Source organism: Chanodichthys erythropterus, chromosome 20, assembly GCF_024489055.1.
Source record: "Chanodichthys erythropterus isolate Z2021 chromosome 20, ASM2448905v1, whole genome shotgun sequence".
Lineage (NCBI taxonomy): Eukaryota > Metazoa > Chordata > Actinopteri > Cypriniformes > Xenocyprididae > Chanodichthys > Chanodichthys erythropterus.
In genome coordinates, this window is record NC_090240.1 from 13,350,230 (window position 1) to 13,366,495 (window position 16,266).

At 39.0% G+C, this 16,266-nt stretch overlaps 1 protein-coding gene across 3 annotated transcripts in view; it reads right to left on the minus strand.

Annotated features, from left to right (window-relative positions):
• The window catches only part of slc2a4rg (SLC2A4 regulator), an 82,106-nt gene that overhangs the window by 43,464 nt on the left and 22,376 nt on the right, over positions 1–16,266 (minus strand). The gene's annotated exons all lie outside the window — the stretch shown is intronic.

Consider the following 16,266-nt stretch of genomic DNA (forward strand, 5'->3'; position numbering starts at 1 on the left):
CACTCGCTCAGTGCTGATGGACGGATAGTCACGGATGAGATCCAGCAGTTTGTTATGATCCATTAAGATCCACTTAAAAACAATAAGATGTTTTAGGACTTATGGGTAAACCAGATACTGCATGTATTATTCATTTGTCATTTTCATCTACATCAATTGTTTTATCTCTTTTTTGTGTAACTTAAGACACCCACACACACTATAGACAATCGGAATGATTTTGGACCCAATTCCACCCTTCCGACAGTCTTAGGTAAAGTCCCGATTGTCTTGATGGTTTCACAGATTATTTAATCAGATTTTGCTGTGGTGTGATGTGTTTTAAAGGGATAGTTCACCCAAAAATGAAAATTCTGTCATCATTTACTTGCCCTCAAATTGTTCCAAACCTGTATAGATTTCTTTGTTCTGTTGATCTCGCCCCCATTTACTATCATAGAAGGGAAAAAAAACATACTATGAAAGTAAATGGAGGTCAAGATCTGCTTAATTACAATAATTCTTCCAAATATCTTCTTTTTTGTACAGCAGAACAAAGAAATTTATACCGGTTTGGAACTTGAGAGATGTGGCACAGTGGACTGGGCAAAATAAAATTAAAAAACAAGTCTTTTCTCAGCAAATATTGATATTACTATCAATATTTCTCCTTCCAGTTGAAGAACTTTCTTTTTGCTCATTCTTTTTTTCATTTCTGTCTTGCAGCTGTTACACATGTTGTTGGCTCCTGTGTGATGTATATCAGCAACAAACCATGCTGCTATATCTCTTTTACATCTATATTTTCATCTCTCTTTCTCTCTCTCTGTAGTTCTCTAATTATAGACGTCCCCACCCCCTCCCAGCACACCCAGTTTGTCTCCGCCTGTTTTCCACCACACTGTTATGTAATGCCCTGCTCCACTCCAGATCACACACACACACACCACACACACCACACACACACAGTGGTAGGAGGAACAGTGTTCATGTTTACCCGAGGATAAGGCTACAGTACAGCAAAAGAAAGATAGATGACTGGACTTTAATAGCACACAACATGGTGATTTATAAAAGCCCTTCTTACGCAAGTTACAGTGTGTCTGACAAACTGCACTGCCTTTAAACTAAAGCACAGAGCCAAACTCTCTCTCTCTCTCTAAACACACACAGTCTCACACATTCACTTATGTAAGATACTTCATCATAATGTAATACTGTATAATAATAAAACTGTTCTCTTAAATATTTCACTATCATTTTCCCAACAAAACAGGGAGAACAGTAATATTGTGAAATAATATTACAATTTGAAAGAGCAGTTTTTTTATTTTCATGTATTTTAATATGTATTTTATTCCTGTGATGGTATAGCTGAATTTTCAGCATCATTACTCGAGTCTTCAGTGTCACATGATCGTTCAGAAATTATTCTAATATGATGATTTGCTGCTCAAGAAACATTTTTGATTATTATCAATATTGAAAAGAGTTGTGCTGCTTATTATTTTTTGACAGAAAGAAATAGAAAGTTTAAAAGAGCACCATTTATTTGAAATAGAAATGTTTTATAATATAATAAAATGCCCTAACTGTCACTTTTGATCAATTTCAATCATACATGTTGAATAAAAGTATTTGTTTCTTTAGACAAAAAAAAACTTACTGACCCTAAACCTTTGACTGGTAGTGTATATCTAGAGCCCAATCAAGGGACCACAATAAAAAGACTTGGAGTGTTCTTTTGACTTGGGCCAGTGAACAACCACCTAGCAACACCCTTAGCAACAGGCTAAAACAAAAAAAAATCCATTATAGGCTGCATAGTAATTCCCTGGCAATTTTCTTTCCGGAAGTTGCAAACAACTTTTCTCCATTGTTGTGACATATTTCCAAGTGAAACAGAATATTGAATAGATGGCAGAGTTTTACTTTACTTTACTTTTCCTCCTCTCCATCTCTCGCTCATAACAGATTAACAGTTGGAGGGGAGTGGATTACGCGATTTCAACCCAAGCCCTCAAACTGACGTCATCAGAGAAGGAACGCCATTCTAGACCGGAAGTAACTTTTCAGATTTTGATTACAGATAACCACGACAAACAAATTTTATCCTGTGTATTAACTGTTCAACACAAGACTAGTAATATGCACTAACAAAGTAAATGGTGTCCATTTTGATTTCATGGCAACTTTAAAATGAGAATGTAAAAATCTATTTTCAAATCAATATTTCTGCAATATAAAATGAGAGGCTGAGAGATAGCTAACCAACTGAAAACCAGGCTAGGAGAGAAGCTAGTTAAACATCTAAGACCATCAAACCAGATTAGTTTACAATAGACAACAATACACAAAGATACACAGAGAGAAAGAACTTCGCACCCGCATAACACACCACTTCCTCATGTCCAAATTTAGTTTGAAGAGTTTGAAGGGAAACATCCTCACACTTGAGAAGCCTCTGAACTGCGCGATCAAAATAACGGTGAAACATTCACAGAGCATGACAACAAAACCTTTAAATATATATAAAAAGTCCATTTTTAATCAGCAGGCTGATAGAGCACAATGAGGCCGGGGAGATAAACTTTGCTATTTGAGTGTTGAAGTGACAAAATGGAGGCTAGCAAGTTGTGTAAACAAAGTTTGAGAGGAGTCCTCTGAGGGCTGAATAAATTAGTGTTTGGGTGGACATAGAAACGTTTTTCGTTAGAATCTGAATATCAAAGGAACAGTCCTACACACTACAGGGCAAAAACAAGTCTCATTTAATACCTCTGAGAGGAGACACGCTTACCTGACGACTCAGATGACGTCCAGAGCAACATTAAAGGTCCTGAGGGCTTAATCACACACACACACACACACACACACACACACACACACACACACACACACACACACACACACACACACACACACACACACACAGCTAGCAGTAAGGCCGTGAAAGTGCAGTGCGGTACATGTAGTTCATCTGACTGAAGCAGTATGCAGTACACAAGACTTCACATCCTCGTGAACTTAAGCACAGTTTCTGTGATGTTGTTGTCATCTGACTGCAATAACTCCCAGCTGCGGCTTTAGCAACATATTTGACGGCCTTTGAGACAACTGTGTAATAAGCCAGTTTCTCATTTCCATCTGAGGGTAAGGGGAAACCCCACATCGGCAGTTTTTTAAAGTGTTTGCGTTCATGTGAACTCGTTTTGTGAGGGCCAAATAAAGGGACTAAATAGTTACTTCACATGTAAATATGGCACATTTATGGATGGGTTAGATTTAGGGCTGTCACTAATGATTATTTTGGTAATCAAGTAATCTGTCATTTAAAAAAAAAAAAAATAGACAAGTAAACAGTAACCAATAAAATGACTTAAAATACATAGGTATAATAACGATGAGGCAATAATAAATGGTTCAGATAAAGTATCAAGTGTGAGTGTTACTAAGCAGTCGGTAAGGTGTTCCAAGCAGTTGTTGTCATGTTACTAGGGTGTTGCTGGAGGCTGTGAGTGTTACTAAGCAGTTGGTAAGGTGTTCCAAGCAGTTGTTGTCATGTTGCTAGGGTGTTGCTGAAGGTTGTGAGTGTTACTAAGCAGTTGGTAAGGTGTTCCAAGCAGTTGTTGGCATGTTGCTAGAGTGTTGCTGGAGGCTGTGAGTGTTACTAAGCAGTCGGTAAGGTTTTCCAAGCAGTTGTTGTCATGTTGCTAGGGTGTTGCTGAAGGTTGTGAGTGTTACTAAGCAGTCGGTAAGGTTTTCCAAGCAGTTGTTGTCATGTTGCTAGGGTGTTGCTGAAGGTTGTGAGTGTTACTAAGCACTTGGTAAGGTGTTCCAAGCAGTTGTTGTCATGTTGCTAGGGTGTTGTTGGAGGCTGTGAGTGTTACTAAGCAGTTGGTAAGGTGTTCCAAGCAGTTGTTGGCATGTTGCTAGGGTGTTGCTGGAGGCTGTGAGTGTTACTAAGCAGTTGGTAAGGTGTTCCAAGCAGTTGTTGGCATGTTGCTAGAGTGTTGCTGGAGGCTGTGAGTGTTACTAAGCAGTTAGTAAGGTGTTCCAAGCAGTTGTTGGCATGTTGCTAGAGTGTTGCTGGAGGCTGTGAGTGTTACTAAGCAGTCGGTAAGGTGTTCCAAGCAGTTGTTGTCATGTTGCTAGGGTGTTGTTGGAGGCTGTGAGTGTTACTAAGCAGTTGGTAAGGTGTTCCAAGCAGTTGTTGGCATGTTGCTAGGGTGTTGCTGGAGGCTGTGAGTGTTACTAAGCAGTTGGTAAGGTGTTCCAAGCAGTTGTTGGCATGTTGCTAGAGTGTTGCTGGAGGCTGTGAGTGTTACTAAGCAGTCGGTAAGGTGTTCCAAGCAGTTGTTGTCATGTTGCTAGGGTGTTGTTGAAGGTTGTGAGTGTTACTAAGCAGTTGGTAATGTGTTCCAAACAGTTGTTATCATGTTGTTCGGGTTTTGTTGAAGGTTGTGAGTGTTACTAAGCAGTTGGTAAGGTGTTCCAAGCAGTTGTTGGCATGTTGCTAGGGTGTTGCTGGAGGCTGTGAGTGTTACTAAGCAGTTGGTAAGGTGTTCCAAGCAGTTGTTGGCATGTTGTTCGGGTGTTGTTGAAGGTTGTGAGTGTTACTAAGCAGTTGGTAATGTGTTCCAAGCAGTTGTTGTCATGTTGCTAGGGTGTTGTTGAAGGTTGTGAGTGTTACTAAGCAGTCGTTAAGGTGTTCCAAGCAGTTGTTGTCATGTTGCTAGGGTGTTGTTGAAGGTTGTGAGTGTTACTAAGCAGTTGGTAATGTGTTCCAAGCAGTTGTTGTCATTTTGCTAGGGTGTTGCTGGAGGCTGTGAGTGTTACTAAGCAGTCGGTAAGGTGTTCAAAGCAGTTGTTGGCATTTTGTTCGGGTGTTGCTGGAGGCTGTGAGTGTTACTAAGCAGTCGTTAAGGTGTTCCAAGCAGTTGTTGTCATGTTACTAGGGTGTTGTTGAAGGTTGTGAGTGTTACTAAGCAGTTGGTAATGTGTTCCAAGCAGTTGTTGTCATGTTGCTAGAGTGTTGCTGGAGGCTGTGAGTGTTACTAAGCAGTCGGTAGGGTGTTCCAAGCAGTTGTTGGCATGTTACTAGTGTGTTGTTGGAAGTTGTGAGTGTTACTAAGCAGTCGGTAAGGTGTTCCAAGCAGTTGTTGTCATGTTGCTAGGGTGTTGCTGGAGGCTGTGAGTGTTACTAAGCAGTCAGTAATGTGTTCCAAGCAGTTGTTGGCATGTTGCTAGGGTGTTGTTGGAGGCTGTGAGTGTTACTAAGCAGTTGGTAAAGTGTTCCAAAAAAATATTATCATGTTGCTAGGGTGTTGTTGGTGTTGTAACTTGTGAGTGTTACTTTTCAATGTTGCTAGGGTGTTGTTGAAGGTTGTGAGTGTTACTAAGCAGTTGGTAATGTGTTCCAAACAGTTGTTATCATGTTGTTCGGGTGTTGTTGAAGGTTGTGAGTGTTACTAAGCAGTCGGTAAGGTGTTCCAAGCAGTTGTTGTCATGTTGCTAGGGTGTTGCTGGAGGCTGTGAGTGTTACTAAGCAGTCGGTAAGGTGTTCCAAGCAGTTGTTGTCATGTTGCTAGGGTGTTGCTAGAGGCTGTGAGTGCTACTAAGCAGTTGGTAATGTGTTCCAAGCAGTTGTTGGCATGTTACTAGTGTGTTGTTGAAGGTTGTGAGTGTTACTAAGCAGTCGTTAAGGTGTTCCAAGCAGTTGTTGTCATGTTACTAGGGTGTTGTTGAAGGTTGTGAGTGTTACTAAGCAGTTGGTAATGTGTTCCAAGCAGTTGTTGTCATGTTGCTAGGGTGTTGTTGAAGGTTGTGAGTGTTACTAAGCAGTTGGTAATGTGTTCCAAACAGTTGTTGACATGTTGTTCGGGTGTTGTTGAAGGTTGTGAGTGTTACTAAGCAGTCGGTAAGGTGTTCCAAGCAGTTGTTGTCATGTTGCTAGGGTGTTGCTGGAGGCTGTGAGTGCTACTAAGCAGTTGGTAATGTGTTCCAAGCAGTTGTTGTCATGTTGCTAGGGTGTTGCTGGAGGCTGTGAGTGTTACTAAGCAGTCGGTAAGGTGTTCCAAGCAGTTGTTGTCATGTTGCTAGGGTGTTGTTGGAGGCTGTGAGTGTTACTAAGCAGTTGGTAAAGTGTTCCAAACAATTATTATCATGTTGCTAGGGTGTTGTTGGTGTTGTAACTTGTGAGTGTTACTTTTCAATTGCTAAGGTGCTTATTAGCATGTTTCTACAGTATGCTGAGTGTTGCTAAGTAGTTCTAACATGCTTTTAGAACAAAGCTCTACTGTATTGTTTTAAGTACTTGCTAATGTTCTAGGTGTTGTTGGAGTTTGTAAGTTGGAGGCTGTTGCTATGCTGTTGCTAAGTGGTTGTTAGTGTGTTTCTAGGGTGTGTTGGTTGGCTCTAAGTGTTGCTAAGGGGTTCTATGTGGTTGTTACTGTGCTGTTGGAATGTTGTGGCTGGTTGTGCCGGTATGCAGTTGCTAAGGTGTTGCAAGTGATTGTTACTGTGTTTCTAATTTGTTTTTGGAATGTTGTTTGGGTGTTGTTGGAGACTGTGAGTGTTGCTATGCAGCTGCAAATCCGTTCTAAGTGGTTGTTGGTGTGTTGGGTGGCTGTAAGTGTTGCTATGCAGTTAATAAGTGGTTGTTAGCACTGTTAGACTGTTGTAGCTGGTCGTAATGGTTGCTGTGCAGTTGCTAATATGTTTTAAATGGTTGTTAACATGTTTCTAGAGTGTTGAGAGTAGTTGAAAGTGTTGCTGTTGCTAGTTGCTATGGTATGTCAAGTATGATCTAGGGTTTTGTTGAAGGTTCTGAGTGTTGCTAAGCAGTTGCTAAGGTGTTCTAAGTGGTTGTTAGCATGTTTCCAAGGTCTGCTGGGTGGCTGTAAGTGTTGCTATGCAGTTACTAAGTGGTCGTTAGTACACAAATAGGGTGGTGTTATCAGTTGTGATTGTTGCTATGCAGTGGCTGAGGTGTGAGAGGTTGTTATCATGTTGTTAGGATGCTGGAAGTTTTGCAAAAGAGCTCAACCCCCCATTTTTACAGGTTTTTATCATTCACAAGACACAAATACAATGTCTGATTGCTTAAAAAAGTAACAGCACATCACTCCTTTGTATTCTGGTCCTCATGTTATGAACTACATTAACAATAATAAACATATGTCAAGTTGGTTCTTGTCTCCGCTGGTGGGACATGTGTCACTATGCATCAAAAACAGTCATGGCTGACTTTAAAAATGGAAAAATATACAGAAGTCGGATGGACCCAAAATACATCTCCATAATAAGGAACATAGTTGTGTTCTGTGTTACAGTTTTAGTATTTGGCCACAATATAAATTTTAATCTATCCGTATGGGAATAATGTGAACATGTCTAATCCTGCTTTTAAATGTGTATTTGGGGCCCCTAAACAGTGTCCCCAGCCGACACAGCTCAAGTGTGTAAACACAGTACAGGAATAAATAGTGATGAAAATATCTGAGACGAAACAGCTGAACTAATCAAACAAACAGGCCTTAAGCAAACCTCAACCACTTCCCGCAGAGAGGAAGAGAGAGAGAGAGACCCAACCAGGGTGCTTTCTGCTACAAGGCAAATTGACTGTTTCATTGTTTTAAAGATATATACACTGCCCAGTCAAAAATCACTGTTTGGATTTAAACAGGCAAATACTTAAGAATCAATGGCTGGATCATCATTGCTATGATTATTATGTTTCTAGCATGTTATATGTATGGGAATAGTTCTTTTAACCCTAATCGATGGAGTGTGTACCTTTTAATTTCTTAAACAACCGCGCAGGAAGACGTATCATGGCCATATTCCAGGAGGACAATGTCAAGATTCATCGGGCTCAAATTGTGAAAGAATAGTTGAGAGGGAACATGAATAATCATTTTCACACATGAACTGGCACTTCTGAGTCCAGACCTTAAATTCATTGAAAGTCTTTGGGATGTGCTGGAGTAGACTTTACAGAGTGCTTTGTCAATACAAGATCTTGACCAAAAGTTGATGCAAATTGATGTAACATCACAACATTTATTTCCATCAAGAGGTGCATCAATTTTTGGTCAAGATCTTATCTTCCTACATGGTTGTTTAAAGGGGACCTATAATTTTACAAGATGTACTATAAGTCTCTGGTGTCTCCAGAATGTGTCCGTTCAGCTCAAAATATCCCACAGATCATTTATTATAGCATGTCAAATTTGCCTCAATTTGGGTGTGAGCAAAAACACGCCGTTTTTGTGTGTGTCCCTTTAAATGCAAATGAGCTGCTGCTCCCCGGGCCAATTAATGAATCTGGATGTTTCTAAATGGTTAGTGGATAAATTTATGTAGTTGCTGTGGAGTTGATTCAACTCATTGACTAGCATGTGCCGTCATGTTAATATTTTGCATTGAATTAGCATTGAATTTTGTTCGTTTGTGAAGCAGTTTGGCGTAAAATGTCGACATGGTAACAACACTCTACAACAGGGGTCAGCAATTAAGTTTGGCATTGGGCAAAAAAAAAAAAACATTTTTGCCACTAGATGGCGGGCCAGAACATAGTCAAAGGATAATTTAAATTAATTGATAAAAATGCAACCAGAATTGCCTGTGACAGACTGTTAGTGTCTTTTGGAACTGGTAGTGAGCTGTTACTCTGTGTTAAATCCTGTAGTAGGACAGTCATTAAAGGAACACTCCACTTTTTTTGAAAATAGGCTCATTTTCCAACTCCCCTAGAGTTAAACAGTTGAGTTTCACCGTTTTCGAATCCATTCAGCCGATCTCTCATTCTGGCGGTACCACTTTTAGCATAGCTTAGCATAGTTCATTGAATCTGATTAGACCGTTAGCATCGTGTTTAAAAATGACCAAAGAGTTTTGATATTTTTCCTATTTAAAACTTGACTCTTCTGTAGTTAAATCGTGTACTAAGACCGACAGAAAATGAAAAGTTGTGATTTTCTAGGCTGTTATGGCTAGGAACTATACTCTCATTCAGGCGTAATAATCAAGGAACTTTGCTGCCGTTCCATGGCTGCAGCAGTGCAATGATATTACGCAGCGCCCGTGAGCCCCTGCTTGCACAGGGAACGTGCCTTGCAACCATGGAGAAGTTTGTGAGAGACGCTGCGTAATATCATTGCACTGCTGCAGCCATGGAACGGCAGCAAAGTTCCTTGATTATTACGCCTGAATGAGAGTATAGTTCCTAGCCATATCAGCCTAGAAAATCACAACTTTTCATTTTCTGTCGGTCTTAGTACACGATTTAACTACAGAAGAGTCAAGTTTTAAATAGGAAAAATATCAAAACTCTTTGGTCATTTTTAAGCGCGATGCTAACGGTCTAATCAGATTCAATGAACTATGCTAAGCAATGCTAAAAGTGGTACCGCCAGAACCGGAGATCGGCTGAATGGATTCGAAAACGGTAAAACTCAACTGTTCAACTCTAGGGGAGTTGGAAAATGAGCCTATTTTCAAAAAAAGTGGAGTGTTCCTTTAACAAAAAGCCACATTTGTGTGGTGGTGTCCGGGTTTTAAACTGGATAAATGAATAAAGTGGAGTAGTGACCTGGCAAGTATCTTCATTCATCAACTTGCAACACAAACCACCTTGCTAAACCACACATACGTGGGAGATAAAAATAACTGGATAAAAATAACTTAAAAGATAAAAGAGGACTTGAATAAGCCCATTAAGGGCATGTTTGAGTCATGCTCTTAACAAACTATGTTTTATTTCCTCTTTCCATATTGTGAATAATAAATGTGTCTCATTTTAATTTGCTTGTTACACAGTGGAGCCTAACATATTGTAATACTTATTTGACGTAGCCTTCTTTTACACTCAGAATTATTCCTTAGCATCCTCACCATAGACATAATTAATTTATTTATTATGTCTATGATTCTCACGTAGTAAACTGCATTTTTTTTTTTTTTTATGGTTTGCCCGATGGAGGTATGCTATTACGTCGTGTGCAGAGTGATGTTAACATTTTAGCTAGCGGGTGAGAGAAAACGTAGTCTGACGTAGTCCAAGTGCTTTGCAACAGTTGGTTTGTTGAGTTTAGAGTAGACAGCTTTTAGCTGTCGCGGCGCGTTGTGGCTCGCCGAGAAAAAAAGTTGCGTCTGGTGTCGACACGGCACCACGAGATGAACATCTATTTCAGAACCAGCCGCAATTAAAATAATCTGGCTGCAGGCAAGGGCCAGATATTATTGCTGGTGGGCCAGTTTTGGCCTGCAGACCGCCTATTGCCGATCACTGCACTACAACAACTCTTCCTCTTCTCTAAAGCAGCTCAACATGGCCTTACCCCCTTTGTTGCGTATTCTCGGGGGCAGGGATTATGTAAATTTTAGGGTTTGTGATGTCACTAACCCAGGAAGAACCTCGTTGTAGTCCCCACCAGCCGTTTGTTGTAGTTGTATCTCCCTTTGCATTGAACTTTCAGCATTGTAACTTTGCAGATGTTGTTTATGCTCAAACTGAAACATTGCACATACACACTAACTAAAGTTAAAAAAGTGAAATCATAATCAGCCACCAATAATCATAATCAACCTTTAAGAAATAAAAAGCTACACACTCCATCAATTGGGGTTAAAAGAACAGGGGCGGGTACAACAAAATCACACTCTATATGAAGGATGCCAATTGTTGCCTTTATGTTAGGAATATAAGGATGAAGACAAAAAAAGTTGGAGGACACATTACATATAAGTCTTTAAGAAGCACTGATTATTAAAATCCTTAATGAATGAATAATGAATCAGATATAAATCACTGCTCATCACCTCCTACTCTCTAGTATTACTCATCATGTTATGTATATTATTACTGTGTGTAGCATGACTGCATTTTGCCAATTTTGAGTCATGTAGAGCAGTGGTTCCCAAACTTTTTAGCGTGGAGTACCCCCTGAAGGGATTACCATCCTTCTGCGTACCCCCTCGCTTCCACTTCGACTGCAGTCACACCTTTACCATTAAGGGACAATATTTGCCCCCTAAATTGATTTTCCAGTGCATTTTTTTACCTTTATGAATAACTTTATTTTTATTTTTGTTTTTAAATAAAACAAAATGTTCAATAGAGAAATATGCAATGATGGTAAAACGAAGTAAAACTTTTAAATATTAAACTAAAAACGCCAGTAGGTGGCAGCAAGTCACTGTTTTTATGAGTGAGTCATTGAGTCATTCATTCAGTAACGAAGCAAGTGGCTGTGAATGAATCATTGAATCACTGACTCTCACGATTCGTTCAAAGCCGCAGAATTGTTCACGAAACAGACGTGAGTTGCAGTTCTGCTGCGGTTTTTGTCAGAACTATTATTTCATTGCAAAATAGAGTAAATACTGACAGAACTGTGTTTAAAATGTACATTTTATTTTTTGACCTGTTGTATAATAATGTCACGTTTGCAGTCATGTGGATATTTGGGAAAGAGAATAACCTCACTCTGTCTGTACATATATTTAATAAAACACAAAAAGAAAAAGGGTCTTTAAAAAAACTTCAGACTTTGGTACCAGGCCCTAAGAACCAAAGCGCAGTTTCTCCAGTGGGACATTTTCATTTTATTTTATTTCAAGCTAAATGCAATATGCACGCTTTTTTTCTATTTCTTTCACTTCCCTTTCCTCACTATATATACCTTCCTTTCTAGGGCTACAAAATTATGCTGAATTGTACACACAGTAAATACAGCTCTGCACTAAATATGAGTTTCAAAAACATCAACATGAAGAGCTTTTTTGTCTGCACTCAAAACACACAGCTCAGTTCCTCTGCCAATTGTTCATTTGGTTTCAGATCACTGCAGGGGATTATTGCTTTAAATGCATTCAGTTATACCAATAAGCATCAGTGTGGATTTTTGTGGATTTTGCACTCAAATTTCATTCATTCATTTTATTCAAGACAAGACGAGCAAGAGAATGGGAACAATAGGCAGTTTTACTTACTAGTCAGTGAAGAAAAGCACATCATACTTCTTAGAGCTATTCATGAAAGCAGTCATATGAAGCTGAACGGCATTGTTTGAATGGATTTCATATAACGAACAGCATTCTCAAACATTTAAGTGTTGTGTTCATGAAAGTTATGTATAATGCCAGTAGGGCTGTTTGTATCAATTCACACGGCTGGAATTATGAACTTCTCTTTTATCAGGCTGAATTCTGACTATCCATATTTAGATCTGTGCTCAGTTTGGGGAAGTGAAGAGGAAATCAAATCTGTGGAAAACTTGATGACGGAAACATTTACCAGCTGAAAAGACATTTGACTGATTAATATCATGATGTAGTTGGGCTTCTAGAGGGAAAGTCAATCATCACATTCCAGAATCGGGGGGACTTTTTCCCAATGAAAAGTTACAATATATGTACTGTACAAAAAATATATATATTGAACAAAAATCCCTACATTCACTGTGGATCACAATGAAAAGTCCCAATAGTACTTTGCAAACATTTCACAAATGGATTTCCCAACAATATTACAGCATTATAAATACCAGAAAATTCATTAGTAATGCAGTACACTGGGAAAAACCTACTGAAACTAGTGCAGAACTGAAAACCAGTTCTCTCAATACCAAATTATTGGTGTATAACAACAACATGAGTGAACATCTCACAATAACAATTCTGATACCACAACAAAAACACATCTGCTAATGAACATATTCTCAAGTAATTAATAAAGTAAACAGTACTAAAATAAAAAATGACCAAATTAAACAAATATACTCAAATTACTAGAATAGTCTTTATGTTCAGTATCTATGATACATTATTATGTATTAAAGCTAACAAAAAGTTATCTACTCAAGAGATGAATATGAAAGAATATTTTTTAATACTTGAAACGACTGATTTCTGAAACTGAAACATTAAAGCTGCTCTGAAACAATTTATATTGTAAAAAGTGCTATATAAATAAATTTGACCATCCGATTACATTCACTTATGACATAACTGACTGTGTTTAGATTAATATCCTGCCAAGACAAGCATTTTGACCAAGAAGTGCATTTGACCGTTCATGCGCACAGCCACATTACTTCTCTTCACATGCAAGAAACACTCATGGGAGCTCAAATGCAGCAGCTTTATGTACACTCCAAAACTATTTTTCGAAGACTATTGGAGTACATTTTACAAGAAAATACTATTAAAAGCGGAACTTGAGATTTGCAAAGCTCCCCCTACAGGTTCCTTCAGTGAATCACACTGCCGTAAATACTCCAAACGCAGCTCTTGTCTACAACGACTACAACGCTCACCAGCGCAGTAGTTTTGCAAATACAGTACAAGAAATCTCGATGGAGGTGTGTAATTTTCGAAATTGTCTTATAAAGTCATAATATATACATTGTTTTTGAATTACCGTCAAGCATTTTGTCACTCTCGCGTGAACGTGAACATGAGGCGAGATTGTGTCGGGTCGGTGAAGCTCAACTTGCAAGTGCTGTTTTCTGGCGTAGACGTGCCAGAGGGGGTTAGTGCTCGCCTCAAACACACCACTACAAGTCAATTAACCATTGTAAGGACTTAGAAAACTATTTATGAAGGTAAAAAAGTTCTGCTTTAATTCAATGTGTTTCTTGACATTTTTTCACTTGCGATTTCTGAATGAAAATTGTTTCATATCCTACACTAAATGTTTTTCAGTGTACCAAAGCAAGATATTCTGTACTAGTGGGATTGTAAAAATATATTGATTTAGTACAGAAGAACCAGTACTTCTGACATCCCAGGACACCCAGGGTCCTGCAGAGGCCGATGTAATTGGATCTGACCATGGTTGTGTTTGGCCCACATTGATCTTCTAGAGCTGGGTCAATGATTATTGCTCACTGACTAAGTAAATCCAAACTGCCCTCTCACCCATTACAATCCCATACTATTGCAAATCAGATTATGGGGGCAAGTAATCACAGTGAGTAGCCAAACCCTGCTGAATCAATAGTTCAAAAAAACCATGCTAACTTAATCATATTCGCAGCAGAGACCCGTTTCTTCAATCTTTGCACTGTTTAAATTCACAATATCACACAGATGTGAAGTTGTAGCTGAGACACTAATTTATGTCACATTGAGTTTCTTGGATGAAACAGTTTTGTGATGTGGTTACAAGAAAAAATTTAAGCAGAAAAGATGTTGAAAAAATGAAGTGGGCAATCCACAAGTGAGTTTGTAGGTTTTAGTAAACACTAGGTAATTTCAAGTAGTTCATTCATGGTTTGGTCCACCTACACAGTAGACCTTGACCCTCAATCCAAAGTCCTGGCGTGCAAGTCACGGTGCAATGTGGTCTAGCCTTGCTCCAGGGTTTTTTTGGACCCTGTGGTTCAGGCAAAGCGGCCGCGACTCAGCTTCTCTAAATCCACCACACTGGGTGTGGCCGTAAATACTGCTAACGTTTTCTAGGAACTCAGCAAAGAGCAAGAGAGTGTATTTAAGCATGTTTGTGTGCATAATGTAGTTTGCTGGGATCACAAGACAGCAGCCTAATGTTTAGAGCAAATGCGCACAGGCAGGAGATAAAGCAAACAGTGGAAGCGGAAACCAGCAAAACCACCCTGACTTGTTCCAAACTCGACAATGGGCCACAGTCTTAAAGGTGAGGGGGTCAGTGCTGAGTTAGCGCAACAATGCATATTCAATGGTAGCAGAGCAAACATGAAGGAATATTTTAGGTTCAGCTTCTTTTTTTATATATACTTGTCCCTCCTTTCTTAAAAAAAGCAAAAATCTGGGGCTGAGATACTTACAGTGGAAATTTTACAAATTTATGTTACAACACTATTTCAATTGGATAGCCACAAGACAATATGCACGTTAATATCATTTTTTTGTGGGAAAAACAAAAACCAAACACTTACTAGCCTTTTCTGTGCGAATATTTACATATTTGTTGCCCAGACAACATAACACTGTAAACCCTAAAATAATTTTATGGTCTTTTTTCATAGTTCCTAGAACTATTGGCTGAAGTACCCGGAATATGCCGTGTTCGCACCGCAATAACTAGGAACGATTTTAGTTCTAGAAACTCCTTTTGGAGGAACTAAAATTAGCTCCTACTTCAGAGTAGGGTCTAAACCAGCACTATAGGAACTATCAGTGACGTAAGTGTACGTTGATGTCATGTCAAACATCGGTACCCAGCATTTTTAAGAATCTGTGTAAACATATTTACTCCACGAACATGGAAAACAGCGATAACGGCATTTACCTGTTGTCTGCAGGGTTGTGTTCTTTTCTCTGCCTCGATGATATGTAATACTGAAAGATATCATTGGAGATTTCATATCTTAGCCCCACTTTTTGCTCTTTCAATCATGTTGATTATGCTTTTACATTCCATCTCTGTTATCACGAAACCCACGACACACAACAAACACAGCTCCGATCACTGGATCTTCCATTCACCGTTTGTAAATGCCGCGCTTAAAGACCCAGCTGTTAGCTGATTCAGAGTTCCTATTCAGTGCGAATGCAACCAGGAACGTGGCCCGGGGGAGAAATTAGTTCCTGGGAAACTATCCTAGTGGCTAGTTCCTATAACTGAGTTCCTAGAACTATTCGGTTCGAAAGCCCCTTTTGATTTAAACAGCTTATAAAATAACATGCTTCATATTTCTGCTTTTAAACTCCCTTCAAAAATGATCCTATTGACTCCCCATTTTAGTGCCTTAAATTATTTTTGTGGTTATTTTGCTACAGATGTAGTTGACTGACCCAAGATTCCTTTATGGAAAAACAAAGTAAAACGGCCATTGGAAGAAAGTTCATATCAAAGTTTAATTATTACACAAGATAAAAGATTTAAAAACTCAATCCTGCATTAATTTAGAACAGATCATGCCAAAACTATTTCAGAGTAGATCTGAAAACAAAAGAGAATGGGAAATTGAGTGACACCTAAATCAATGCTATATTGTCCTGTCATATGATCCAAGTCTGTTTGTTTCCCTGCTTTATATCAGTGAAGATTGCTTTTAAGAGCAGAAATTATTTCACAAGGATTACATTGATCTTCGTGAGCAAGTGTGTGGTTTTCAGTGAATGAGAGCAGCGAAGCGGCCTTGATCCTGGAATGGGGCTCTCATATTGTAAGGATTTAGAGCTGGATCTGGTGCCATGACCCGGAGCAAAGAGTAGAGGCCACTGGGTCACTGCAGCAAAGACAGAATTGAGGATGAAGTATAAAAATACTGAGATCTTATCAATGTTCTAAAATAT